Below are 27,372 nucleotides of genomic sequence, written 5' to 3'. Positions count from 1 at the left end.
TTATATCAAAGGAATGATGACTTGTAATGTGTAAATTACAATCAAAATCTTGTTTAAATTCTGGTTGTCAATTTCATAATCTAGCCAATCTGTAGACATGTTTTCTCATCCTTCTAATTCTTCCATCTTTTCATCAAATAAAAAATCAAGTTCTTCCTGCTCTTGTTCTTCTGAAGGATGGAGTTGATTTGCTGTCTCATTAAGTGCAAATGTTGATTCCTTAAATTTCACTAGGAATGGACCATGCCTCTTTTTTACTTCTATCCAAGGATCTGAGTTCAAGGTAGGCAAACTAGTAGACAAACCTCTATACATTGCTTGAAGGCACATGTTTCAGAATTTTCCTTTGGACTCAGTGGACCTCTAGGTTTGGAGAGTATGGGGGCAGACTTCATATGTGAGCCAAAGGTTTGGCTTGGTAGGAACTCTGGGCAGGAACTCAGTTGAGAGAAGTCTGTGACACATTAGATGGTGAAGGGCCAGGAATTGGTTATTTTTCTGGGTTTTTTTTTTTTTTTCCTCTCATCAATAATTTCCACTTCTATGCTATTTGTAATGCCTCTAAAACGTGAATAAGGTTTATAGCAAGAGCCTGAACACAGTGAAAACTAACAATCAGGGAAATAGGCAAGAAACCAAGTTCATCCATCTTTCTCCTAAAAACGAAGTCCCATTCCAAATTTTCTAAATTAAAGTATTAGTCAACTTGGCAGTTAATATACTCTTTAAGCAGTGCTTCTTCCGCAGGATACAACTATGCACCTGCACCATCATCATAGTAACATACCTTACTGATATTAGGCTCTGGTTCTGCTTGAAATGGTTGATGGGTCCTTTTGCCATGTTCTTGATAAAGATATGAAAAATGAACATTCATTCGAGGATTTCCTCTGCCTAGTCCTCTCCCCTTTCCTTGGCCGGGCCTCTTTCTTGCCCTCTAAAGGAATATACCACCCTCATTTCTCAAACTGGAAACATGATGTTAATCATCTCTCTTTTGTTTGCCTTGCCCCCAACTTCATGTATCACTTTGCATATTGCTATGTGCTGGTTTATTTGCTTCAGATTGACATCTTGAGCTGTTCTGGGATCCTGGTCTTTTTTGACTATCTGGACTGACATCATCTAAGTGCTAATTAACTCTTTTGTTGATTACTACTCAGAGCCTCTCCTTCATTGACATTTTCACCAGGACCATCTAATTTTGTTTCCATGTTTTCTTTGTTCTCACCATAGCACCTCTTTTCAACCTTCTATTCTTTTTCTTTCTTATTTTGTGACCTCTTATTTCATTGACTGATGACAGTCTCACATCCAGTGTTTACAAATTCTTCTTGGCCAACTTTCCATATCTCTGAAATCTCTAGTTTGTTGTACTTGTCTTGAGTTTTCTGGCTTTTATAATTTTGTGGGAACTGAGCTAGTTGCCCTGCCCTGTCACCACTTGCAATGGATGAGTGATGAGCTTGCCAGGTCCTGCCTGCCTTGTAGGCTGGCTTGATCCCTGAGTTAATTTTTGTGTATAGTGTGATATAGGTGGTCCAAATTCATTTATTGGCAGACAAATATTCTGTTGTCCTACAACTATTTGTTGAAAAGAATATTCTTTCTCCATTGAATTGTCTTGACACCCTTGTCACAAATCAATTGACCATAAATGTATGGGTTTAATTCTGCACTTTCTGTTCAATTCCGCTGATCTACATGTCTGTCCTTATGCCAGCACCACGTTGTCTTGATTACTGTAGCTTTATACTAGGTTTTGAAATTGAAAATTGTGAGTCCTCCAATTTCAATCTTCTTTTTCAACAAGATCAACCCTCAAAAATCAGTACTATATTCTTTATCTATCCTTTAAACTCATCGCTATATGCCATTCCCTAGTAAGGGACCATGACATTATATTGGGCTTCAAATTTCGGGGAGTTCTGGATCACAGAGTGTTTCAACAATGGCAATGGAGGGATACTGGTATGGGATACCAATGACAGATGATATATGACTGACAGGGAGCTGTACAGAACATATGTCCAGGGTGCATGGTAATGTTTGGATATACTCATAGTGGCAACAATTAAAAACCACAGTAGGGGGGGTACTGAGTTCCCGGCCAGTGGTGCTCTGTCGTGGTCCCTAGGGGAGCAGCGACAGTCTCCCAGGTACAGTGGTGGGGACCGGGAGGGAGTGAGGGTTCAACAGTGAGCCCCTGATACTAATGACTATGCTTGTGAGCTGATAAACCCAAAATAAGAACAAGGCCTAGAGCAACTTTGTGCCTGGGAATTTCCTTCTGTCAGCCTTCATGTTACTCAAATGTGGCCAGTCTCGAAGCCAAACTCAGCATGTAAATGCAATGCCTTCCCCCCAGCGTGGGACATGACACCCGGGGATGAGCCTCCCTGGCAACGAGGGACCACTATCAACTACCAACTGATGATGCAACTGGAAAATGACCTTATACGGAAGGTTCAATGCGGATCAGCAGAATATCCATGTCTACATAAAATACCATGACTTTAAAATGCTGTTTGACCTAAAGTAAGGGGGAAATGGAAAGGAGAAATGAGTTTATATGGCTACGAGTTTCTAAAAAAGAGTCTGGAGGCTGGCAGAAGGTTTGCCCTCATGCACAACTGAGCAGAGTCAGAGAGACAGATAAAGCAGATACAACCCCCAGATATTGGTTCCTTTGAGGGCTAAAGAGACCCATGGGAGTTATGGTCATGGCTGATGGGGTTAACTACCAGGGCAGATGGCCCCTCTTTGGAAATGGTGTTTATGTGTGATGAATCTGGACTCAGATGGGATCTCCCTTCATAAGACTTTCATGCTAATGTGCTGGAGGTGCAGTTAATGTTGGGGTTTAAGATATATTTAGGGGATTTGAATCTCTGGACTGACAATGTGATAGCCAGATCCTGAGCCTCAACAGACTCCAGCACCTACAATCTGATTTATTGGACTTACCACACTCAGCTAAGATGGAGGTGAAGAAGGACAACCACCACACCATGGAGCCTAGAGTGATTACAATTGAAAATGGGAGGATTCCATCCAGCATCCAGGTGGAATCTGAGCCTCCTCTTGACATAAAGGTGCAATGGACACAACCAATCCAGTGTCCACATAGAAGAGGTGGCATTGGATTGGGAAAAGTGGACATAATGGACAAAGGGTATGGGGAAAGGCAGGAAGAGATGAGAGGTGGAGGCATCTTCGGGACATGGAGCTACCCTGGATGGTGCTTCAGAGGTAATCACCGGACATTGTAAATCCTCACAGGGCCTACATGATGGAATAGAGGAGAGTATGGGCCATGATGTGAACCAATGTATATGAGGTGCAGAGGTGCCCAAAGATGTACTTACCAAATCCAATGGATGTGTCATGATGATGGGAACGAGTGTTGTTGGGGGGGGGAGAGGGGGGGTGGGGGGGTGGGGTTGAATGGGACCTCACATATATATTTTTAATGTAATATTATTACAAAGTCAATAAAAAATAAAAAATTAAAAAAAAAAAAAAAAAAAAAATCAGTACTATTTCTATAATTAGTAATGAGCACTCTGAAGAAGAAATCAAGAAAAAAATCCAACAATTAAAAGGATCCAATATCTAGGAATAAATTTAATCAAAGATATTAAGGACTTGTACATAGGAAACTATAAAATATTGCTAAATGGCATCAAAGAAGACCTAAATAAATGGAAGGGCATTCCATGTTCTTGGATTGTGTTTCAGTCCGCTGGGCTGCCAAAAGCAATATACCAGAAATGGGTTAACTTTTACAATAGGGATTTAGTGGCTTGCAAGATTATACTTCCAAGGCTAAGAAAAATGTCCAAATCAAGGCATCATCAGGCAATGCTTTCTCCCCAAAGACAGGATCTCCCTGTGATCCTGGACTCCTTTGTCACATGGCAAGGCACATGGCAGCATCTGCTGGGCTCTCCCTCCTCCTTCAGGCTTCCTTGCCCTCAGCTTCCTGTTTCACTGGCTGTGTGTGGTTTTTCTCTCTCTCTGTCTGAATTTCATTCTCTTACAAAGGACTCCAGTAAGAGAATTAAGACCCACCCTGGGCCACACCTTACTAAAGTAACATAATCAAAAGATCTCACCTACTACAGTTCTACAATCACAGGAATGGATTAGCTTTAAGAACATTTTTTTCTGGGGTCCATTCAGCTTCAATCTGTCACAGATTGTTAGACTAAATATTGTTAAGATATCAGTTTTACCCAACATGATTTATAGATTCAACAATCCCAGTCCAAATCCCAGCAAATTTGCAGTATGAATTAACAAGCTGCTTCTAAATTTCAGAAAGAATTACAAAGGATATAGAATAGTGAAAACAACTTTGAAAAAAAGAAAACATAGTTGCAAGGCTAGCACTACCTAATTTCAAGAAATATCATAAAGCTACAGTAATCAAGTGAGGGTGGTGTTGTCATAAAGACAAATAGAGCAGTGTAACAAAAAAGAGAATTCAGAAATAGACCCACACATAATCAGGGAGAAATGAGTTTTGATAAATGTACAGTGGCAATTCAGTGGAGAAACCATACTCTTTCAGTAAATGGTGCTGAAACATTTTAATATCCATTTGCAAAATTTTGTATTAAAAAATTAACTCTGGGAGAACAGATGTGGCTCAAGTGGTTGGATGCCTACTTCCCACATAGGCAGTCCTGGGTTCAGGCCCTGGTGCTTCCTAAAAACAAGAACAGACAACAAGCAAACAGACGAGGGAAACAACACTCAAGAGAGCTTATGTGGCTCAGTGGTTGAGTACCAGCTTTCCACATAAGCGGTCTCAGGTTCAATTCCTGGCCCCAGTACCTCAAAAAAAAATTAATTCCAAATGTATCACAGACTTAAATATAAAACCTAAAACTATGAGACTTATAGATGGAAACTATGGACAAAATCTTTGTGTCTATCAGTGAGGCAAATGTTTCTTTTAATTATGACACAAATACCTCAGTCTGTGAAAGGACACATTTATAAATTAGATTTCATCAGAATCTAAAACTTCTGCTCTTTAAAGGTCAGTGTTAAGAGGATGCAAACACAATGACTGGGAGAAAGTTGCTTTTTTCTTTTAAGATTGATTGATTGATTGATTTCTTCCCCCCACCTCCCCCCCCCCCACCCCTCAGTTGTCTGCTCTTGTGTTCATTCACTGTGTGTTCTTCTGTGTCTGCTTGTATTCTCATTGGGAGGCTCCAGGAACCAATCCTGGGAACTTCCAGAGTGGGAGATTGGTGATCATTCTCTTGTACCACCCCAGCTCCCTGATCTGCTGTGTCAGTTATTATCTCTCCTCTGTGTTTCTTTTTGTTGCATCATCTTGCTGCACCAGCTCTCCATGTGGGCCAGCACTCCTGCATGGAGTAGCACTCCTGTGCAGAGTAGTACACTGAGCAGACCAACAGTCAGCGTGGGCCAACTTGCCACACGGGCCAGCGTGCCTTCACCAGGAGGCCCTGGGCATCGAATCCTGGATCTCCTATATGGTAGACAGGAGCCCAATTGCTTGAGCCACAACCACTTATACAAATTTTATATCTGGTAAAAAATACTTGCATACAAAATATAAAAAGAACTATTAGAACTCAATAATAAAAAGACAAATAACCCAATTTTATAAAAGGGCAAAAGATTTGAACAGACCTTTCACCAAAGTATATATACCGATGGCATATAAACACATGAAAAGATGCTTAACTTCATTAGTCATTAGTGAAATGTAAATTAAAACCACAATGAGATACAACCGCACTTATTAGAATAGGTAAAATAAAAAGACTGATAATACCAAATGTTTGCTAGGATGAGGAAAAACTAGAGCAGCTATACATTGCTGGTGGGAATGTAAAATGATACAACCACTTTGGAAAATAATTTAGCAGTTTCTTAAGAAGTTTAATATACACTTAATATGTGGTCCAGCTATTGTATTTGTAGGTATTCATCCAGGAGCTATGAAAGCATATTTCTCTTCAAAGACTTGTACACAGATGTTCACAGGAGTTTATTTGTAATAGCCAGAAACTGGAAACAATTCAAATGTCCATTCCCAGGAAAATGGATAAACAAATTGTAGTACATCCATACAATATAATCCTACTCAGAAATATAAAGGAACGAACTATTGCTACACACACCTACATGGATGATTCTCAGAATAATTATCCTAAGTGCAAGAAGCCAAACTAACTGACTATATATTGTATGATTCCATTTATATAAAATTCTAGTAAATGCAAACTAATCTATAGTGACAGAAGGTAGGTCAGAGGTTTCCTGGGAATTAGGGTGAGGCAAAAGGAAGGGACTACAAAAAGGAGCAAGGACATTTTGGGGAGTGATGGATATATTCACTATCTTAGTAGTAGTGATGATTTCATGGGTATATATATATGTCAATAATTATCAAGTTGTATGCTTTTAACAGGTGCAGTTCATTTTATACATTTTATGTTAATTATATCTCAGTAACGCAGTTAGAAGGTATTACAAAAAGAGGAATAAGGGTATTCCACATTCTGCAGCACTTGCTTCCTTTAAGGGAAATGGAAAGAAAAGGTAGTAGAGTTTCCAGGGGCATGTGTGTGTTCTGAAAATAAAACAGCACTTTGTTGCATTGGCATGATTTGTTGGTAGTCACAATGTTTAATTTATTTTTAAATTTCGAATGGCATTAAAGGAGGACATGATATTTTAAGGTATATCAAAAAAAGAGGTGTGGGTTTTAAAAAGCTGTAAAATTAATACATTTTTAATTTCAAATAACTTTTTCTGCATCATTTTTCCTGATGTTTTAGATGCATATGCATGGTTTAATTTTCAAAACTAAAAAATCAAGAAAGGTACAAAATAAAGTCTTCCTCTCCCCTTCACCTATCTAATCTTGTCCTTAGAGGTCACCTTCATTAATAGTTTCTTGTGAATTCAACGCCAAATTTTCTATACTATACAGGCAGAGAGAGGGAAAATTTTTGTTTATTTTTATTTTATTTGGACTCCAATGGGACCATACTGAACATAGAGTTCAATACAAATAGATCTCCCTTATTCTTTTTAATAGCTGAATAATAGTTCATGGCCTGGATGTATCTTAATTTATTCAGCCAGTCACTCATTCATGAATATTTAAGCTATTTTCAGCTATTTGCTGTTTCGGTATGGCACTGGACATTTTTAAGCAATGTGTACTGTACTTGTAGACATATATTTGTAAGAGAAAGTTCCCAAATTAGGATAGTAGGTTGGTATAGCGATTAAGTGCTTGGACTTTGGCCCCAAAGAGGTTGTAGAGATTTACAGTCCCACTCTCTCAGCTTGGAAAGTGCCCCTCAGTTTCTCAACACCCTTGCCAATGTTGGAAGATTGCAAGATTGCTGATTTAACATGCAATCTTTTTTTTAAGATTTATTTATTTATTCATTTCTCTCCCCTTCCCCCCCTACCCTGGTTGTCTGTTCTCTGTGTCTATTCGCTATGTCTTCTTCTTTGTCTGCTTCTGTTGTTGTCAGTGGCATGGGAATCTGTCTCTTTGTTCCGACATCTTGTTGTATCAGCTCTCCACGTGTGTGGCACCATTCCTGGGCAGGCTGAACTTTTTTCGTGCTGGGCGGCTCTCCTTTCGGGGTGCACTCCTTGCACGTGGGGCTCCCCTACATGGGGGACACCCCTGCGTGGCAGGGCACTCCTTGTGTACATCAGCACTGTGCATGGGCCAGCTCCACACGGGTCAAGGAGACCCGGAGTTTGAACCGCAGACCTCCCATGTGGTAGATGGACACCCTATCCACTGGACCAAGTCCGCCACCTAACATGCAATCTTTAACTGTGAGGATGAGCATTTTTTTATGTCTTCTGGATATTTGTATTTCTTTAAGGTAGCATTTAAAAAAAAAAGACTTCTCCCAAGTGAGATAAAAATGAATGGACATATATGGCGCCTTAGGGAAGCACGGCTATTGTAGCAAACAAAATACCCTTCCATGTTAGTTATACTTAAGAAATATAAACTAAAACATTTCTATTGCTAGTATAAGTGCTAAATGTACCAAGGCAAGAACAATGGAAATACGGTTTTCTGGCATTTTAAAAATAGACCAATGATCTGTAATGTGCCATGGGCAGTAAAACATATGGTGGGAATTAACATTTTCAGAGGGATAGAAAGGATGGCTTGTTTCTTTCACTGGCGAAAAGGTCATGACCCACCATGCACCACGTGACCCGTCAGGACCTAGTGACCCACCAAGTATCCTGTGGAAAATGGAACTCACTAACTCTTCCCAACAGATCCCTTTCACCCAAATCTGCAGCTCCTGCTGTGTTCCTCATCTCTGTTAAAGGCATTACATCTACCCAGTCAGCCAAAGTAGAAATCTGGGGGTGATCACCACCCCTTCCTCTATCCCATGCCCTCAACGTCTTTCACTGGAGGAAACAAGGTAACACGTCTAGACGTGCCCGACACAATATCGGGCTAGTAGCACTCAGGATAAGGGATTTCATTCTTTCACCTTTTGCAGCTTTTGCTTTCTCCTTCAGCCTCCTCCCCACCACAGAAACGAATCCAAAAACAACACAAAAGAAAATCAAACCACTTTTTTATTACCAGTGATCCTCTGGCTTTCCACACTGTCTACCTAAGGCTTCTGCCCTACTTGTTAAACTGTATACCTGGAGGAACTGGTGTATAGGAGACTCACATTCCCTAGGCAGAAATAATGGAGCTGTCCATGTGGAACATATTAATTGAAAAATGCCCTAATCTTTTTTGCTTTATACACAGAAAGGATGCTAATGATTTCTTCTTCCCTTACAGATCAGTATTGTTATTTTAAACTTCAGTTTGGGAGGAAAATTAAGTGGAATGCCCTCAGAAAGATTTTGGAGGGAGGTCAGATGAAGGCAAAGGCAGAATGTTTAAAAGGTGGTGGGAAGTGAAATTAAAATCTACAGGCACCACCTCCTGACCTAGTTATAGGTTATCAGTAGCTCTTTTACCACAAAGAGTATTTCTGGCCCATGTCTTCTACCACCTTCTGTCCGTGGGTGCTCGGAAACTACAAACGCACTTTAAGGTGTCTATTATCCTCAGCAACATGTAATTGAGAACATAAATTGGCGACTTCTAAAAATAATATTGTGCATTTCAAAACAAAATATTATGAAGTTTGGATTATCTGCTGTTTCAGATTATCTCTGCCACCGCTCAAGAGGGTCGAATTTCCTCTGCAGCTTAGTAGCCCTTGAAAACATGTGTTTAGTTATAAACATGGGTCCCTCTGGGGCATCTCCAAATGGGAATGTTTCTCTCATTTGCGAGTGAGAAATGCATGCATTTCCTTTGACACAAAAGAGAGCATTAATGCTTGCCAATTTGCAGATAATCCCAAAATGTGTCCTAACCCCCCAAACTTTGAGCAGTCGGCAAAAAATTTACTAGCATCGATTTGGCAATGAGCAGGGTCAAATCAAGGAGCTCAGTTCCTACCTACTGGTCTGGGCCAGATTTTAAAGTTAATCAAATGAAAGATGTCTTTTTAAGTTAGAAAAGTACCTAATGTCTCTCTTGCATGCCCTATTCTTCTTTTACACCCACCCTCTTCCCAGGTGCAACTACTGTTAACAATTTCTTAAGAATACATTCAGAAATAGTATATGCAAATACATGTATATATGTGTATATTTATTCCCTCCTTTTTACAGAAATGAGAATGCATCGTTCACATTGTCTTGCATTTTGTTTTGTTTTGTTTTGACTTCCTGTATCTTGGCAGTTGGTCCATATTGGCGTGTGTGTGTGTGTGTGTGTGTGTTATATCTTTTTCTTTTTAATAATGTTATAGTATTCCATTGTGTGGCTCCTTTAACCAGCCCTCCTTACAGATATATAAGTAGCGTCTAGATTTTCTTTCTTCTTACAAACAATGCCAAGATAAAATATTCTCCCTTTTAAAATGGAAAATGTAAAAGATATACAAAAGTAGAGAACATAGCACAATGATCCCCCATATACCAAACACCCAACTTCAACAATCACCAACTAACTCATGATCAAGATTGTTTCATCTATACCCCTCCAGTCCCCTCATCAGATTATTTTGAGACAGATTTCTTCCATAAATATTTCATTGTGTATCTACAAAAGGTAAGAGTTCCCTTTTTTTAAGTAACCACAGACCATCATCATACCTTAAAAATTAACAATGATTTCTTGATACTAATAACATCCAGTTAGTGTTCAAATTTCCCCTGTGGACTATTGTTTACAGCAGGTTTATTCAGCTCAGAATCCAAACAAGGTCCACACACTGCATTCATTTGATTTGATATGCCTCTTTTAGTCTCTTTTAATTTATAAATTCCCCTTCTCCATTTTTTCTTGCAATTTTTGTGTTGACCAAACTGCATTCTTTGTCACACAGTTTCCCACATGGTGGGTTTTGATGACTGCATCACATGGTGTTGTTTACCATGTTCTCCTCTCTTCCCTGATTTCCTGCAAACTGGTGGTTTGATCTGGAAACTTTATCAGATGCAGGTTTAATACTTTGGCAAGAATACTTCCTAAATAGTGCGGTATACTTCCCTCAGGAGACAACAAGCCTTCTTGCGTATAGGTGGGAATGTGACTGTAGGATAAATTTGTCTGCATGAAATGGGTGGTTCCATTTTTTATTTTGGAAGATATTACCAAATTGCCCTCCTCAGAAATTATACCAGTTTACATTCCCACCAGGAAAGAATAAAGAGCTCTCTTTTGCCATACCAACACTGTTTTTATCAAGTTCTTTTCCATTTCTGCCAATCTAATACATGAAAAATGCTATCTTGTCAAGTGTTCATACAATTTAGATTTGACTAGAACCAGGTTGCTGCAGGCCAATTCCTTTTTTACATTAGCTAACATGAGTGCAATATTGTAGGTCAAGATAGCTATGACTGTGGTAGCATCACAAGCTATCTATGGTGATGGTAGCACAACAGTGTGAGTGTAGTTAATAGTACTGAATTATATATGTGAATGTGGTTAAAAGGGGGAAATTTTAAGTCGTATATAGTTTCAAAGATAAAACATAGCATTGTAGAACACAGCGAACCCTATTGTAAATGATGGCTATCGTTAATAGCACAATTATAAATATGTTGTTTCATGAATTCTAACAAATGACAAATGTACCACACTAATGCAAGGTGTTAACAGTAGGGTGGTATGGGGGAAAATACACTCTAATGTAAACTACAGACTGCATTTAATAGCACAATTATAATGTTCTTTCATCTACTGTCACAAAGGTACTGCACTAGCGCAAGGTGTTATTATTGTGGGGGGTATATGGGAACGCTGTATTTTTTACATGCTTTTCCGTAAGCTGACAACTTCTCTAATTAATAAAAGAAAGAAAATTCCTGAGAATATACAGGAAAAAATGAACTGGCATGGGTAAAATATTTCTTAGAATTTAATGGAAACCAATGAGCACAATGCTCTTGCTTCTGGTTTGCCAGTGCAGATGCAGCTCAAAGAAATCGTGCATGCATGCTTGCATTACTTAGAAAATTGGTAAAATTTCCTTATTCGACACCCGTGTTTAGAGCATCAGCTCTGTGCTAGGCCTGTGGAGGGATCCAATGAGCACTAACACCACGGTCTTTGTGTCAACAAACTTACAGTTCAGGAAAGGAGATGATAAACTTAATCCTAATGTAGGTAAAATTCGGAGGAGGGAGAGAAGCCACTTCAGCTAGAGGGTTGGGGGTGAGGAGGAAGGAGGCATTTCAGATTAGCCTGGAAGAATGGATAAGTGTCAGAAAGCCCGAAATGGGGATAAGATTCCAGATGGCAGGAAGACCATGAGCAAAGGCAGGGGATGAAGAAAAGTGCAAGGCTTCTGCAAGGAATCCTTAGAAAGCCAGTTGTGCTGTGCAGCAGATGAAAGACCCATAGGGAAGGGGAGGGACTATGAGTCTTGGAAGCATAGAAAGCCAAGCCAATCAGCAGAGTTATTACAGGACAATATTTTGAAGAGATTAGGAGGGAATTATTGTTACTGTAAAAAGGTAAAAGGTGGAATCTCTGGTGTGTTTGTTACAGTAGTATCACATGGGTCTTTGGAACAGTACTCACTTTACAACATGTTACCATTAAGTCTTCTCTTAACAATCTTCGATGATAATTTTACATGCATTTAATGAGTGCCAATCAAACAAAATTGATGTTATGTTCCACATGGCCTGGTAAGGAAAAAAAGGCAAAGGAAGCAACCTTTCTTTCTTACTTAATCAAAGTTAGATGGCATTGCGGCACTGAGGTTTTGTTTGTTTTAATGACAATTTAGAGGAGCAAACAACTCTTGAAGGCAATTTTCAGAGTTCTTAATAATCACATCAAATTCACAGCATCACTGAATTTCTCTCCTTCTGAATGGGAAGAAGAGAAACCAGTTATCTTCTAGAAAGCTGGGATTCTCTGGACAGCAAGTTACAATAATAATCAACATTTTCTGCTGCCAGGTAATAAGATCCATTTCAAAGAATAGGTACCATTTGAACTAGCCCTGCCCAGAAGAACTTTCTGTGATGATGGAACTATTCTATATCTGTGCTGTTCAGTACATAGCCACTAGCCCATGTGGCTATTGATAATTTGAAATATGGCAAGTAAGACCAAGGATCTGCATTTTAAATGTTATTTAATTTTTCATTAATTAAAATTTTAAAAGAATAGCCACATGTGGCTAGTGGTGCAGCTTTTAATTACAAATGGCTATTTATGTTTCCATGAAAGACTGAATTATTGATTAAAACAACAAACACCCATATAGCATTTGTACTCACAAAGCATTTTAATGTTTATGCTGCAGTGAGGTCAAGATGCAGTCTGGGGCAATACAAATTTTCATGCTAGGAAAATTCCACTTATAGTCATAAACATTTGTAATTTACTTCTGTATGCAGTGCTTACCGTGTCCTCTTCCTTTAATGAAGGCACGCTTGTCCATGTTGTACACTCTTTAATGTTCAGGTAACAAAAGATTAAAATTCTTAAGTGGCAATCATAAAAGTACCAACACTGCTGCTAAGCTCTTTGACTTGACTGGGTTTTCTTTTTCCCCAAATGTCGTGAATCCTAACTCCTCTTATTACTCCATGCAGTAGAAATACTCCTTAAGTTACCAATCAAGTGTCCCTTCTGCAGACTTTTTGAAAATGGATTTCAGATTCATTAGAACAAAAGGATGCACTTTTCTCGACCTTGGGAGCATATGACCATTGGCAGATGAAAAGAGTAGTGACACTAAGGAAAACTATTGTCCAGAAAAATAAGCCTCTCCAAGGGGCACCAGGAATCCACAATAAAATCCCTGTTTCCAAGAAAATCCAGGCATTTCCATCAAAAAAGCCTGGAAAGATAAATAGAATGTCCTTATAAGCCACAGGTTTTTAATAATACAAAATGTCTAAGTCTAGGGTAAACAAAGAGCTAAGAAAAACTAACATCTACTAACTCAAGTTTCTCAAGACCCAGGTCGTGACCTAAAGCCTGATCACAAGGTATTTTCAAAAGAGCTGCTTTTCCTGCGCCTGCGATGAGTTTATTTTGTAGGATTTTTTCTGGCTACAGAGCTCTACACTGTACAGAATTGTTAAAGCCAGGTGAATTACAATGACTCTTTCAGTTCACCACATGGAGAAATGGGACTTGGTGGCTAATTTTCAGAAGTGATATCAATGCACTCTATAGAACAACAAAGTTAACCAGGCTGATTTATTGAATCTGAAGTTAACTTTTATTTTCACCTTATTAGCTTGATACATTTGTCCCCTTCTCACCTGATTTTCCAAAAACTATTAGAGAAACTTTTCAAAATATGATGAATTCTTCACCTTTGATGCTTTCTAAAGGAGCTGTTTAAATACATTTTTCTTTCCAATTTCACCCCTCTAGGAGGCAGAAGTCAACAGATCTCTCTTCCCTTTGTTGCATAAGCTATTTAAACTTGCTGCTATACCACATCCTTTCTCTGACCGGCTGACTTCCAGGAACTAACCTGTGGTTTTGAAAACAGTATTTTCCATACCAGGCTGTATTAGTTATTACTGACATTATTCATGTATTCTGAAGGTGTGCCTCCAAGGCTTTGACAATGGGCTACTAAAAAAAGTCAAAGAGCAATAAACAAAAAACAGGAGTCTTGCTCAACCACCTAAATACTAATTCACTCGCTTGTATGCCTAACATTTTCTTCACTGAGGCAGGCTCTGAAAATGTTAAAAGCAAAAACAAAACTACTTTACCAAGGCCCCTAAGGTGTTTTTCTCGTGATTGTGTACATTTGGGGATAAGTACTTTTTCTTTTTTAAAGTTCTGTTGAGTAACAGCCCTTGAAAATTAAGCTCTTGTTACTGAGTCCCTGTTCTGCACTGGGAGTAGCTTCAGAGCCTTTCAGTCTTTATCCACCAAGGGTTGAGACCATCCCATTTGGTTCTTGGGGATTTCTTTAATGTAAACTATTTTGATTCTTCAATGATTTCAAATAAATTGTGTTGGCTGGCAAAAAAAAAAAATCATTAAAGAGCGGGGTCTCGTCATGCTTGTTAGAAGAGCTGTTTTCTGAGCGCTTTGAGAGAGCCAGGTTGAGGCTGGATGTCAGGGCTCAAGTTTCACAGCCATCTCCACTTTGAAACATAATATATAAAAGCCATGCGTTTTTATAAGAAATCAAGGGTGTTTTGTGCTTAAGTGGGAAACATTTCACCATTTAAACTATGGTCAAGCTCTCCACTTTGAAATAGAAGGATCCGAAGAAAGAGCGATGGCTAGTTTGCTGCTGAAAGAAAGCATCTTTGTGAGATCTTACTGCTGTTCCTTTGGCTGAAATGGCGACCATCCTAAAGGTCAAGCTGCTAACAATACTTTCTCCAGTACTGCGGTTTAACAGCATTGAAGGAAAATAAATCTATACAACGAGGGCTCAACTTACCCTCTTCATACTGATAATTGTACGATTTCGATTTCATGAATTAAATTTTTACTAAGGGCTCAGAGCAATAGGGAATTTAAATATGTGCATGATAGTGGCTTAATCCTCCCGGAACTTAATGCCTTGCAACTTAATACCTTGGGGGCCTGGGGAAGCATTTAGATTAGAAAACAATTTAAATGCTTACCTATAGGCACGTGCGAGGGAAGACCGGAGGGTTCCACTTTAATCTTGATTCTTAACTTTCTAAACCATATGAATACATTCTGCAAATGTGGACAATAAAAATGGTATTCTGTTAAGGTAGATAAAAATTTGATGATGAAGTATGTCTTAGAACAGACTTGCTACACTGTAGGAAGCACAAGGCATAAGAGCTATTTAGTCAATATTAAATAGCTTAAAGTCAGATTTTCTGGGTTCTAATTCAGCCATGTGACCTTGAGTCAGCCTGGTGGGCTGTACTTTCTTGAGGAGATGTTCTCTAAGATCCCTTCTGGCTCTACAATTCTAAGGTGTTTGTGGGAATTCTTTTTTGCTGTTTGTGTTTGATCTTGTTCGTGTATGTCTGTGCATGTAATCAGACATACAGATATGCATAAACTCTTCAAATGTACTATGTACTAATTGCTATGGGCAACCACCAAAGAAAAGGGAAGCAGTCGTGTCCAAATTTCTCAAAGATCTCCTTGAAGCTGAGTCCAAGTTGTACCACTGTCACCGACTCAAATGAAATGCTACCTAGCCAGTTTTTGCAGCGCTGGTCCTATAGCATGGTAGGGAGGGGACAGGGTGGAAGTAGAGGTGGTTACGCTGGTGGGGTTGGAATCATAGTGCCTCCACCTAATAGCTGTGTGGCTTTTGGCAGTTAAATAATCATAGCTGCCTCAAATGTAAAGTGGGGAGGCTGTAAAAAGATTAGCTACCCCATGAGGTTATTCTGAGGATTTTAAGACAATAGAGAGGGAGCACGAAAGCACTTAAAAACGTTCCTGGCCCATAATATGTATTCAATAAATGTTTGTTGTTACTACAAGATGAATATGGAGGGAACACTTTACTAAAAGAGAAAGCTTGATGGCCTGGAAACATTAATAAAGCAATATTAACAGCTAACAGCCACACTATGGATAATGAGTAAGAAAGAGGGAGACAGATTTGCTCATGCAACTAAGACAGTGGCTGGTGCCAGAAAGCAGCAAAACTCCTCTAAGCCTGTGTTGTCCATTGTGGTTGCCACTAGCCACACATGCTTCGGGGCACTTAAAATGTGGTTGGTCGGAAAAGATTTCAAAGACTTAGTATCCCCCCCAAAAAAAATTGAAATAACCCATTCATAATTTTATGTCGATCGCAGATTCAAATGATAATATTGTGACTACGTTGGATTAAGTGCAATATGCTACTGAAATTAATTTCACCTGTTTCTTTTTACCTTTTTAATGAGTCTGCTAGAAAGTTTAAAATTACATATGTGGCTCGCCTTGTCTTTCTTTTGGACAGCACTGCTCTGGAGTGTTAAAGGAACCAATTGTCCCTGGCCTTAAACTCTTTCCCCAAAAGTCTCCCATTGGGGGTTAAGCCACCATGTGACTCTGTCCCAAAAAGTTCTGTCTTCCTTCCTCTCAGAAACTTTTTTTTTTTAAGTACCGGGGTCCAGGGATTGAACCCAGGACCTTGTATATGGGAAGCAAGCATTCAACCACTGAGCCACATCAGCTCTCCAGAGTTAGTTTCTTTGTCTGTTTCACTTGTTGTTTGTTCTTGTTTTTTTCCAGGAGGCACTGGAAACCAAACCCAGGACCTCCCATGTAGGAGGTTGGTGCTCTACAGCTTGAGCCACATCTGCTCCCCCTCTCAGAAGCTTTGAGGAAAATCACATTGCATCACTGACAACCAGCACTAGGCTTCACCCTGATTTTCTAATCCACTGCATCTTTGCCCTATCTCTTTTGTGGTGACAGTAAGGATTTCTGAGACGGCGCCTAGTGACAGGCCTATCTGGCTTCAAGTACAGGCTCCATCATGTTCTGGCTCCACCATGTACTCCATCATTTGCAAATTACCTGGCTCATCAGAGCCTCCGTTCACCACCTCTAACAGAAGGTTAATGCTCACAATTACCTATCTAACAAGATCACAATGTAAAATATTCATGTAAAATGTTTAGAGCAATGCCTGGCATGTAGTAAATCGCCAACCAGTGTTACATATTATTAATCTCACCTTTGCCTGGTGTGGTTTTCTTTTGTGGGGGCTCTGAATTATTAAATCTGATTTGACTTTAGGTGAAAAATCTACCCAGGCTAACCTCCTGATGAATGATAAAGGAACAGAACCACCACAGATTTAGGACTCCAAGTTTGGTATTCCTCATTTAAGGGAACTGATGGAGTAGAAGTAGCAGCTAAAATAAATTTTTTAGGGACCCAGTGGGAGTGAGGAGCAGACTCTGTGAGTATGAAGCAGATAAAGCAGGTAGGGATAACATGGAATTGTAGTATTTGGGATTGCTAAGAAGGGAAAGATTGAGCAAGGTGAATGGTGCTCACTCTGCCTCTGTACACCCGATTTTCTGCCAGTGTACGATAGGGACAACCTCGAAGGTCTGCCCCACAGGTTTAAGGTGAATACCAATAAAATAATATACATATATTGATGTGCTTTGAAAACTGTTGAGCTCTGTATCAGAAGTAACAGATTATTATTTTCTTTCTAAATTCCCAAGTAAAAAATTTAAGAAAAATGGAACTCAATGTTATGGCAGTTCAGAGAGAGCAGAAATGCTCCTGTGCTGGAGTTAACAAAGACTGTGGGAGGTGTGACTTGAAATGAGGAGTAACTTGGATAATGGGAGGAGAAAGAACAGAGAGCACTGTTCTACCCCATTCTCTGCCAGCCACCATGTTGTGAGGTAGATTATCAATCTACTCAGGACATAATCCCAGTCAAAAGAGTCCTAGTGTCTTACTGTTGACTTCCATGAAAGCAAACCTTTATTTATAGCATAGAAAATTAGGTAAAATGCAACTGAGCTCTTACTACCTGAGCAACAACTTCCAACACTCACTTTTGTGGATTATTTTTCTATATGGTGCATCTATAATGAATGATTCCACTTTAACCCCGATTGACTGCACTGTGACTAACTTTTTATATTAGCCTTTATTTCCTCAAAAGAGGAATTCTTCTGACAGATTATTGAATACTTACTATAATAAGCCCCTTGAAATTATGAGAAATTGTTAGTTAAATAATCAGTAAAGGAAATGCAAGTAAATAAAGAGAAAAGTTTGTGACAGAGATAAAAAGCTAAGGTCTCCATTAATTCCTCACACACCATCTCAATTCTCTCTCCAGAGGTAACCAATTCATAATTACGATTATTGCCGGTTAAAAGGAAGAACAGAAGAACGGGAGGGAGGTTGGGGGAAAGGACGAACAAAAAGGAGGGAGAATGAGATAGAGAGCAAAGATTTATGAAGTGGGAAGAGACTTCAGAGGTAATCTAGTAAGTGATTTGCTTCAATGTCATTTGGCTAGTTAGTGACAGAGAGCAGGCTCAAGCTGAGATCTCTTGATTCTCGCACTAGTTCTCTTTCAACACTACCACGTGATTTGGGTAGAGGAAGGTTTGAGAAAAGTCCGTGGAAAAGGAAAGGCCCAAATTCCCCCTCTTTGAGACATAAAAACTGCTGTTCGAACACTTTGTACTGGCTCCCCTCAACATTTCCTTACTCTTTTCTGTTCCAAACCTAAAAGGAACTTCTCTGTGAGCCTTCAGGTCTTGGCAGAGAAATTCCCTAGTTAAGACTTATCTTTATTTACTAGGAGAACATTGCTTGATCTCTCAGTTATATATTTTTAGACAGAGTTAAAGAATTGCTAATGTTATCTAGTACTTTATATACGGTTCTTAGTCCTTAGTAAACACTTGGTGTTGAAATAGAATTTACAAAGTAGAAAAGATCTGGCCTTTCTGGTATCCCCCAATACAAATATTCAACCTAGCCACTAGACCAACAATGGGAGTGTCAACACACTCTGAAAGGGGTCTCATAAAACTACAAAGTTGAAGTTGTCTCCACCATGGCGGAGTTTACAATCTTAGTTGGGCGGATGGACAAAGCTCACTTATCCATAATGGTCTCAGCAAAGATGTGATAATACCGCACCTCATTAGCATGTTAGCATATGCTACAAAATATGATAATTTTAAACTCAGATGAACGCTTTTTATTCTTTTTCTCTATAAAAGGCTGGGGTGGGTATCCAATTCATGACATTCCTAAACAACAATGGGAACACTGTTTCCACATTGCTCATTCCAAAAGGCATTTCTGAAAGCTAGAGATAGATGCCTTTTAGAAAGTAGACCACATTTTCTGGCACAATACTTAAATTATTCTCCTTTGATGACATGCCTGGTGGAATGAAGGAAGTGGGGGGGGGGCATTCCATAAAACCTGATGAGGCAGAATTATAACACAGATGGTATAACAGTTTGTACGATATTAACAGCTCTTTTAATGCCAAGCTAGTACACATAAAGGTGTCAGAGAGTGAGCTGCGCTTATCCTTCTTAACTATATAGTTGAAGAAAAATCCATGAGCCAACTCACATGTGAGGAAAACTTTTGTTTGCAGGTTATGAATTTGAATTAAAGTTGCATTTTGATGGTAAAATGTTCATTATTTGGTATCATGATTTAGGATCCCAATCTGGAGTGGGGGTGTGGGACATGGGAAATAAAGCATGTATCGAATTTCCTGTGCGAAAGCCAGGTTCCTTGGAACATTTGCGTAGGAGGTTGGTAATTTAGGTAGTCTTTTTAGAAGATGTAATCAGATTGTAGTTAAATTGTGAGAATGACTAGTCTGTCAAGTTTTCAATAACATCAGTCTCCCCAAATTCTCTCAGTGTCTGCTGTGCCCCAAAGCCAGGTGTAGGAAGTCAGGATATAGACAAGGAATCTGACAAATATGCATAAGGGCATCTGCAGGGAGGGGAAAGGACAGAAAAATAGCATTCATTGAACACTCTAAAGTGCCAAGCATTATGCTCACGCTGTCGCTTTCCACGCATTATCTCATTTAATCTTCGTAACAGCCCTAAGGGGAAATAGAGATTGAAAATAAGTCAAGAAATAACTCAGGGTTCTTTCAAAATTGACCATAATTGTTCTTCTGGCTCTGTCACAATTAGTGGAGGCATCTTGAGCAAACCATTCGAAGGGCCCAGTTTCCTCATCTGTAAAATGAGACCTACCGAACCTAAAATTTTGGCTCAAACTATCCTTTAAAAGACACCCTGATAGGTCGTTTCTAGGTTTAATGTTCAGTATTTCATCACATACTTAAAGTTGAAACAACATTAAAGTGCTTGATCAGGCAAAATGAAAGACCAATCGTTGTTTGGGATTCTCTTCACAAATTGGGCTAATCTGTCAGAGGATGCTAGAACTGATTTCTGTAGTTGCAAATATGTGGGAGTGTTAAAGGACAGCACAAATTAATTTTAGAATGAATTTGCTAGGAGCTTTAGATCTTAAACATCAAGAATTTAATGTAAACTTGGTAGCTTTCTTACTGGAGTTTAAGAAAGATGCAGTATGCATGTAGGGATTAATCAAGTACAGAGATTAGTTTAAGAAGGGTGGGTTTGAATTGTAAATGAAATAGTTGACATTGCTGAAAACCAAGGAACCGTAGACCAAAACAAGCATAAATAGGACACTTTGTTTAGGAACTAAAACATAAAATGAAATCGCTAAATTTTTATATTTTAAATTTCTGACACAGAAGTAAAAGTCAAGTAAATGTACTTTTCCCCTCAGCAGATTTTTAAGGATGTTATTATAAACAGTTATTTAAAGAAGAGCCCTTTGAAACTTAATGAAGAGGGGTAATTAGTTGAGTGGGGCAACAAAGACTTCAACTAATACAGAAAATAATCATTGGTTCTTGTTTTATTAGGTGATTAACTGAATTGATGAGGTCTATTTAATTTCTAGTTTGTTGATTATTCTTAGACACATTTAACTTTAGAAAATATGGACTTCCTTTCTGAATGTCTATTCTGAAAATGACTACTTTGTGTTGAGGAATGGATATACAGTTATAACTATATCCAGTAATTAATAAAAGGTATAGTGTGCAGATAACCCCAATAAATAAAATAATGTCAGAAGAATGAGTTTATATTTCTAACAACTGAAAAAACATTGTTATGTTTAAAATACACAAAGGAAAAATTGTATTTCAGGTCAAACTAAAGAAAGCCTAAAGTAATATGATTAGGTCTGAAATCTGTAAACATTTCCAAGTTGTGTATCTTACTTTAGAGAAGCAACATCAGGATCTAGTGGTATCCATGCTTTTGTTTAAATGGTCTTTAAAGCAAAATTGCAAATGAGATAAATGTAAAAGGATTTACAGATTGGTCAAGTATTACATTCTAAAAATACAATTTAACTCCAGATATTCACTAGGATTATTTGTCTTGCTGTTTCTCCAAAATCAACAAGCCGACTCTATATTTAAAATGGCTTTGTTTATTAGCCTCAATATCCTTCAAGGAAACACTGAACTTTGGTCTAGTTAATTAATTATAAAAAGCACATAAAAAGGTTGAGTATGCTGGAGAACAGTATTTTTTGTAATACATACCAACATATCATGTTTGCTTCTTTGACCTTGAGTTCTTGAATACTTAAAACATATCCTATAATAATGTTATTTAGTTCAGCAAGTTTATCAATTTGATATCTAAACATTTTCACAAATATGCAAAGCCTACTTGAATCACAACGTCCACATTTTCTTCTTGCTTTTATCGTCTAGCACATAAACAGTTTAAATTCTTAAAGATGTTTTAATAAGGAGCAGTTATAGCAATGGGATCACTAACAGCTATAAACGAGCCATTTGTCTTAGTGATGTTAATCATTTTTTTAAATTTAGGGAGTAAAGTTTCAAGTAATAAAATTCATTAGGACTTGAAAAACTATGGACTGATAAGGACAGATCACTCTTTCTGAAAGAATAAAAGATACTCTTAGCTCCAAGTAGGGTCATAAATTATACAATTTTTTAAATTGTGTCTTTCCATTTGGATTTTTCAATCATTAGTCCTCCTGTTGACTTGGACATCCTTTCAAAAATTTTAAAAGTAAGCTAGATTACATTTGTTTTGAGAAAATAAAATCTCTCTTTCATTTTTAAAGTAGATGCCCTCTGTAGGCTGTATCTGTTGAAAGATTCCCTTTTACAGTGAGTGTTAGCCCTGTTATTTAGGTTGTTCCAAGCTTTCATTGCAGTCCTTTCAGGCATCTGGATAATTCAACACATTTCACTGCGCCTTCCTCCTCAGCATGAAAAAGGCCAGACAATGGTTCTACTTCCTTCAGCAATCACAAGTCAGGAGACAGTTAAAGAGAATCTCTAAGCTTAGCAGAGAGCTACCAAGCTGAGGATAAATGCTATCTTTGAGAAGAAAAAAAAAAAAAGAGAAGCACTAAAAAATACCATTGTGCTCTCTTTCCACATAGATAGTAGAAAATCAATGTGCTGTATTTCATCTATAGCAGAGAGAATACGGAAATGACTTAAAGTATTCTGACTTTAAATGAATATTTATGATCTAGGGATTTTACCTCTTAATCATGACCTTTTCAAATAACAAACTTCTTAGTGTAAAATTGTTATATAATTAGATAATTTTTAACACAATGATTTGCTTGCTTTAGAAGAAAGTGTTATTTTGGTGATTCGTTTTTTGGAGATTGTGTTTTGAATATAAACTATATCTTTTATACTGTTCCATACCATGACATATTTTCACATAGAAAATTTATAATGGTGCAAAGATGGACCAATTTAATCAGAAAAGTGATTGGAAAAAAGTGATGTGTAAAACATTTCTGTTTTATAGCTTTTTCTTTGATTATAGTATTACAGTCTGCTAGCAATTTTATGGTCTGTAATACCAGAAGTTCCACTTCTAAGGTCACATAAACAGGAAAATCAAAGTGTTTCGAACAGAGTGTAAAAATACCTTTAACACTACTTAATCTTAATATTGAATCACTTTCATGTCTACTGAGTGCATTCTCAAGGAAAGAGTTAATTTGAAAAACATTTTTTCTATTGTGAGAAAGCAGGTTATTCTTATATCTTTTCAACAAGTATTTTGACTTAAAATATTTGACTTGTGAAAATTACAGTTGTTAATGAGCAGAAACTGTGCTTTAACATACTACTAAGACAAGCACAGATGCATACAACTGTGTAATTTTAAAGCCTCACACACTGACAAAATTAGTTCTACGTTGTAAGTGCTAGTACTGACATACTTCATCCGAATTACGCAAAATATAATTTAGTCTTATTGTAATTTAATTATTCCTGCCATTCAAAACAAAATGAACTCATTAATAAGAGACAAGAACTGTTTATAAATAAATGATCATTTATTATTTTAAAAAATCAAAGTTAGTCAAGATTAGTTTATAAAAGTAAGGTTTACTTACAAATGAAATGTAATAAAATGTATATTTTAAACTTATTCATATTTCAGTTGAGCCACCTCTTGCTGCCATTTTATCTTCATAAAACCCTTTGAGATTGGGATAAATATTTTTACTATCTGCATGTTTAAACCAAATTATATTAACTTTGCATGTTCAATTGGTGACATTTTCTGCTTCTTATCAAGGAGTAAACCTTTTGAAACGGATTTTAATTCACATTGACACTATTTAGTTGAAGACCTATTGTTTATTTCATTTACATGATTTATGTTAATGTTGCTATTGAAAAGAAACAGCATTTGGGATCTTGTTATTTACTTCTATTTTTCTTTGCTTTGCAGATATATGTTTTCATAAACAAATTAAGGATTGGTAACAAAAAATTCAGATTTCTTTTTCTTAGGTTGATTTGTCTCAATATTCTTGCCAGACGAAACAAGGGCAAGTCATTAATAAAAATAAGAAATGTTTGTAAATAAAGGAGTACTTATTACAAAAACACACAACACAGTGAAGACCAGTTTTACCTGATTCTAATGAAATCACAGTTCCTGCTCTAAGATCAAATAGCAAAATAGCATTTGAAATATTTTCTCTCTTCCCTCTGGCCGGCACATCCCGCCCCCCCCCCCCATTTTGTTCAGTGAGTGTTCTGATATGCTGGCTTTGTTTTAGGCCTCTTGGGCACACACTCATATGGGCACAAAGAACCACACAATTGTAGCAAAACACATGTCAACAAGACACTAATTTCTGATGATGCGCAAAACTAGAGCGTAATATCTTAACTGCCAAGTGCGGTCAAAATTTTCAAAGTAGTAACTACACATAGAACAAAAGCTCTATTCTAGTTGTGTGGGGAACATAATACTCTTAAATTACTTTCTGGTTTCCATAGGGACCTTTTTGTTCTAAGATACCAATCATTAGGTTTAACGGAGCCACTTAATATTATTCTAAATCAAGTGAAATGATTCTTCAACTGGGGAAAAATGTCAATTACCGGTATTTTTAAAGGTGGTAAAATCCAAACTACTTGAGATTGCTGCTTTATGTGACACAATTAAACCTCGGGGTCAATGCAGAAGAACACCTCCTCCCCTTTTCAGGCGGATAAAAGCTCAAAGTATCTCTATTTTGCGAAGGAGGGGGTTCTTTGCAGAGCGTTTGATTTTTTAATCCAGCAGAAACTCAAAATAGTGGCAAAACTTTTTAAAGGAATTAAGAAGATAAAAGCTTCCCCCTTCTTTTGGCCGTTTTCGATACCTTTCTTACACATTCTCATGGAACATCTGGGCTTCTGTGTAAGTACATGCTCTATATGTATAACGCGCGCACACACACAGAGGACAGTCTGTTTGGGCGTAAAAGATGTGACAGGGGGCTAGGAGTTGTAGCTCCTTTATTTTGTAGAATGCCTAAGTATTGTTTGTCTCACAATACTGGGAGCCAACAGGAGCCTGGTGGGAGCTTGGAGCCTTAAACCCTGGGCTGTGGTCGGGGGAGGGGACGGGGTTGCGGGGTCACAAGCTCTTAGCTTTTAGCCTCAGCATGACCACAAGTTTTAAAGCATGAAGGGATCACGTGCTTTTCTTTAAGCTGTTAGTTATTCTGACTTTTAGGTGTTTGTGTGTGTGTGAGTGTATGAGAAATGCTTTGTTCTTTAGCTTTTTAGATTTTCTAGGTATTTGGGGCTGATGACATTTTTTCAAAAAAAAAAAAAAAGAAGAAAAAAATAAATTACTTCTTGTATCAAAATATCCTAGTATTCTATACCCTGTATCTTGTACTTAGTTAATTTTACCATGCCCTAGACAGGTACTGAGATGGAATGAATTATTTTCGCCAGTTGGGAACCCGATCCAGACATTCTATATGTTGCAAGCCCTTAAAAAAAATTAAGAACAAGAAAATATCCTGGTAAAGCAATCTCAAAATACCTTATTCCGGGTATTGTTCTGGCTTTAAAGGGAAAGAGGGGTGGGAGTTGGCGGGGGCGGGGGGGGGGGCAGGTAGGAAGACTCTGGGAGGATGTCTTGTTTAACGCACTGTTTAAAACTTTTGGCAAATTTTAAGCTAGTGAATTCCCTCAACCTGGTATTTCCATTTGCAAGCCTCTACTTAAATATTTCATTTTTGGGGGGCTACTTCTGCTTGTTCCCTTTTAATAGGATTATTTCATTTTTTCCAGCTCTCTTCTGTGTCTCAAACCAAGACACAGACAGAATCAGAACGCCAAATTAAGACTTTTGATGATGATGAGATTTATTTAGGAACATTTTCCAAAATCAGGGTAATGGGTCTTTTTGTTCTGATGGTGAAGAGGATGAGGAGATGTTTACTCATTGACCGGGACGCTCTGGCTGCAGCTGCAGGACACAATTAATTATGCTAATAGTTTGTGAGGAGCGGATGTAACTCCCCCACCACCCCCCCTTTTTTCGAGGGGGGAGGGGAGTTTGGCAAAAGGGGAAGGAGACGCCCTGGGGTCGGATCACATGATATTATCTTCGCGCCACTTTCGCAAAAACCCTTTTTTACTCCAAGTTTTGTGCGAGCTCAAAGGTACTGTTCTTATCTTGCTTTAATACAACGCTTCTTAAACACGGGTCTAAAATCTCTTCCCTCCCCCTCCTCTTCTTTCCACTGCTAGTCTTTACCATTAAAGGTCGAAAGTTGCATAGCTGTCGGTGGACTCACAGGAGGGATCTGGTTGGGTAGCATACTTCGGACTGCGTTGTCTCCAAGAAAGTAATAGGCAGACGTGCCAGGGTGGGCTGCAGGGTCTGTTTGCACGTTCCTATGAAAAGGAGAGAAAGCCCACCTGTAAGAGTGACTCCCTTTGGAGAAATGAGTGTGGCTTTCGTTGCATCCACCGCTGAGTCCTGAGGGGCGCTGGACGTTCAGGTTGGACTCCATCGCGGGCGGGGCGCGGGAGTGGGCCAGTCTTTTGTAATCTGCTTGCCTGAGCCACTACTGGGCACCAGGTTGAGAATCACATGGCGCCCTTGTCCGCTTCTAAGCTTTGGGCTGCCACCAACACCCGCGGGAACAATAGTGGGGAGGGGTCCGCCTTCATTCTTGCCTCCCCACCTCGTTCCTTCTCACTCCCGCTTGCTTTCATTGCCGGGACCCTGCGTGCTCACTGCCCTCCTCGGATTTGAAACCTTGAAAACTTTAGCCTCCCCCTCTCCCCTCCCCCCCCCCCCCCCAAACCCCCGTCCCGGCGCATGGGTCCGCCTGAGACACGAAGACGGCGCAGTATGGTTATCTCGTTTTGCCCAGCGTTCAAAATCTGGTTTGATTAATTCCATTGTCATTGTGCTCCTTCAACTAAGACATTGCTTGACTTTTTACACGGAGGGCATTTGGGCTTTGGCCTTTAAGCGGCCCGCCCGCAGTCGGTTCTCACTAGCCGTGGAAGGAGAGGAGAGAGCAGCACAATTACAATTGCTCCGTATCTTCTTCGCATTTGTCCGTGTTCTTGGTGGCTCCTACCGTTAACGCTACCTGCCAAGAAACCCTGATTGAATTGGGGGCGGCAGGCGCCTGGCAAAGGCGAAGCCCTTCCAACGGTAGCACAAGATGCCAGAGGTGAAGACTTTCCCAAGCGCACAGGGGGAAGATGTGGTGTGTGTATTTCTTTCCTCCTCGGGCCTTAGGAACCCTTTCAATCTAGCCGCGAGGTGACGCGCATGCGCGCGCGGGGTGGGGGACACCCTGGTCCCACGGCTCCGTGGGCCTCCTCGTCTATCTCCGGTGGGGGGATGGGGTGAGCGCCGCGGGAGCGGGCCCGGGACCGGACGAGGTGGTGGCGAGTGCGCCAT

The 27,372-nt window shown here is 39.0% G+C and overlaps 1 pseudogene; it reads right to left on the bottom strand.

Moving 5' to 3' along the window:
• Positions 1–27,372, bottom strand: LOC101432226 (la-related protein 1B pseudogene; annotated as a pseudogene).

This window comes from Dasypus novemcinctus, chromosome X, assembly GCF_030445035.2.
Source record: "Dasypus novemcinctus isolate mDasNov1 chromosome X, mDasNov1.1.hap2, whole genome shotgun sequence".
Taxonomy (NCBI): domain Eukaryota; kingdom Metazoa; phylum Chordata; class Mammalia; order Cingulata; family Dasypodidae; genus Dasypus; species Dasypus novemcinctus.
This window is presented reverse-complemented; position numbering and strand designations above follow the sequence as displayed.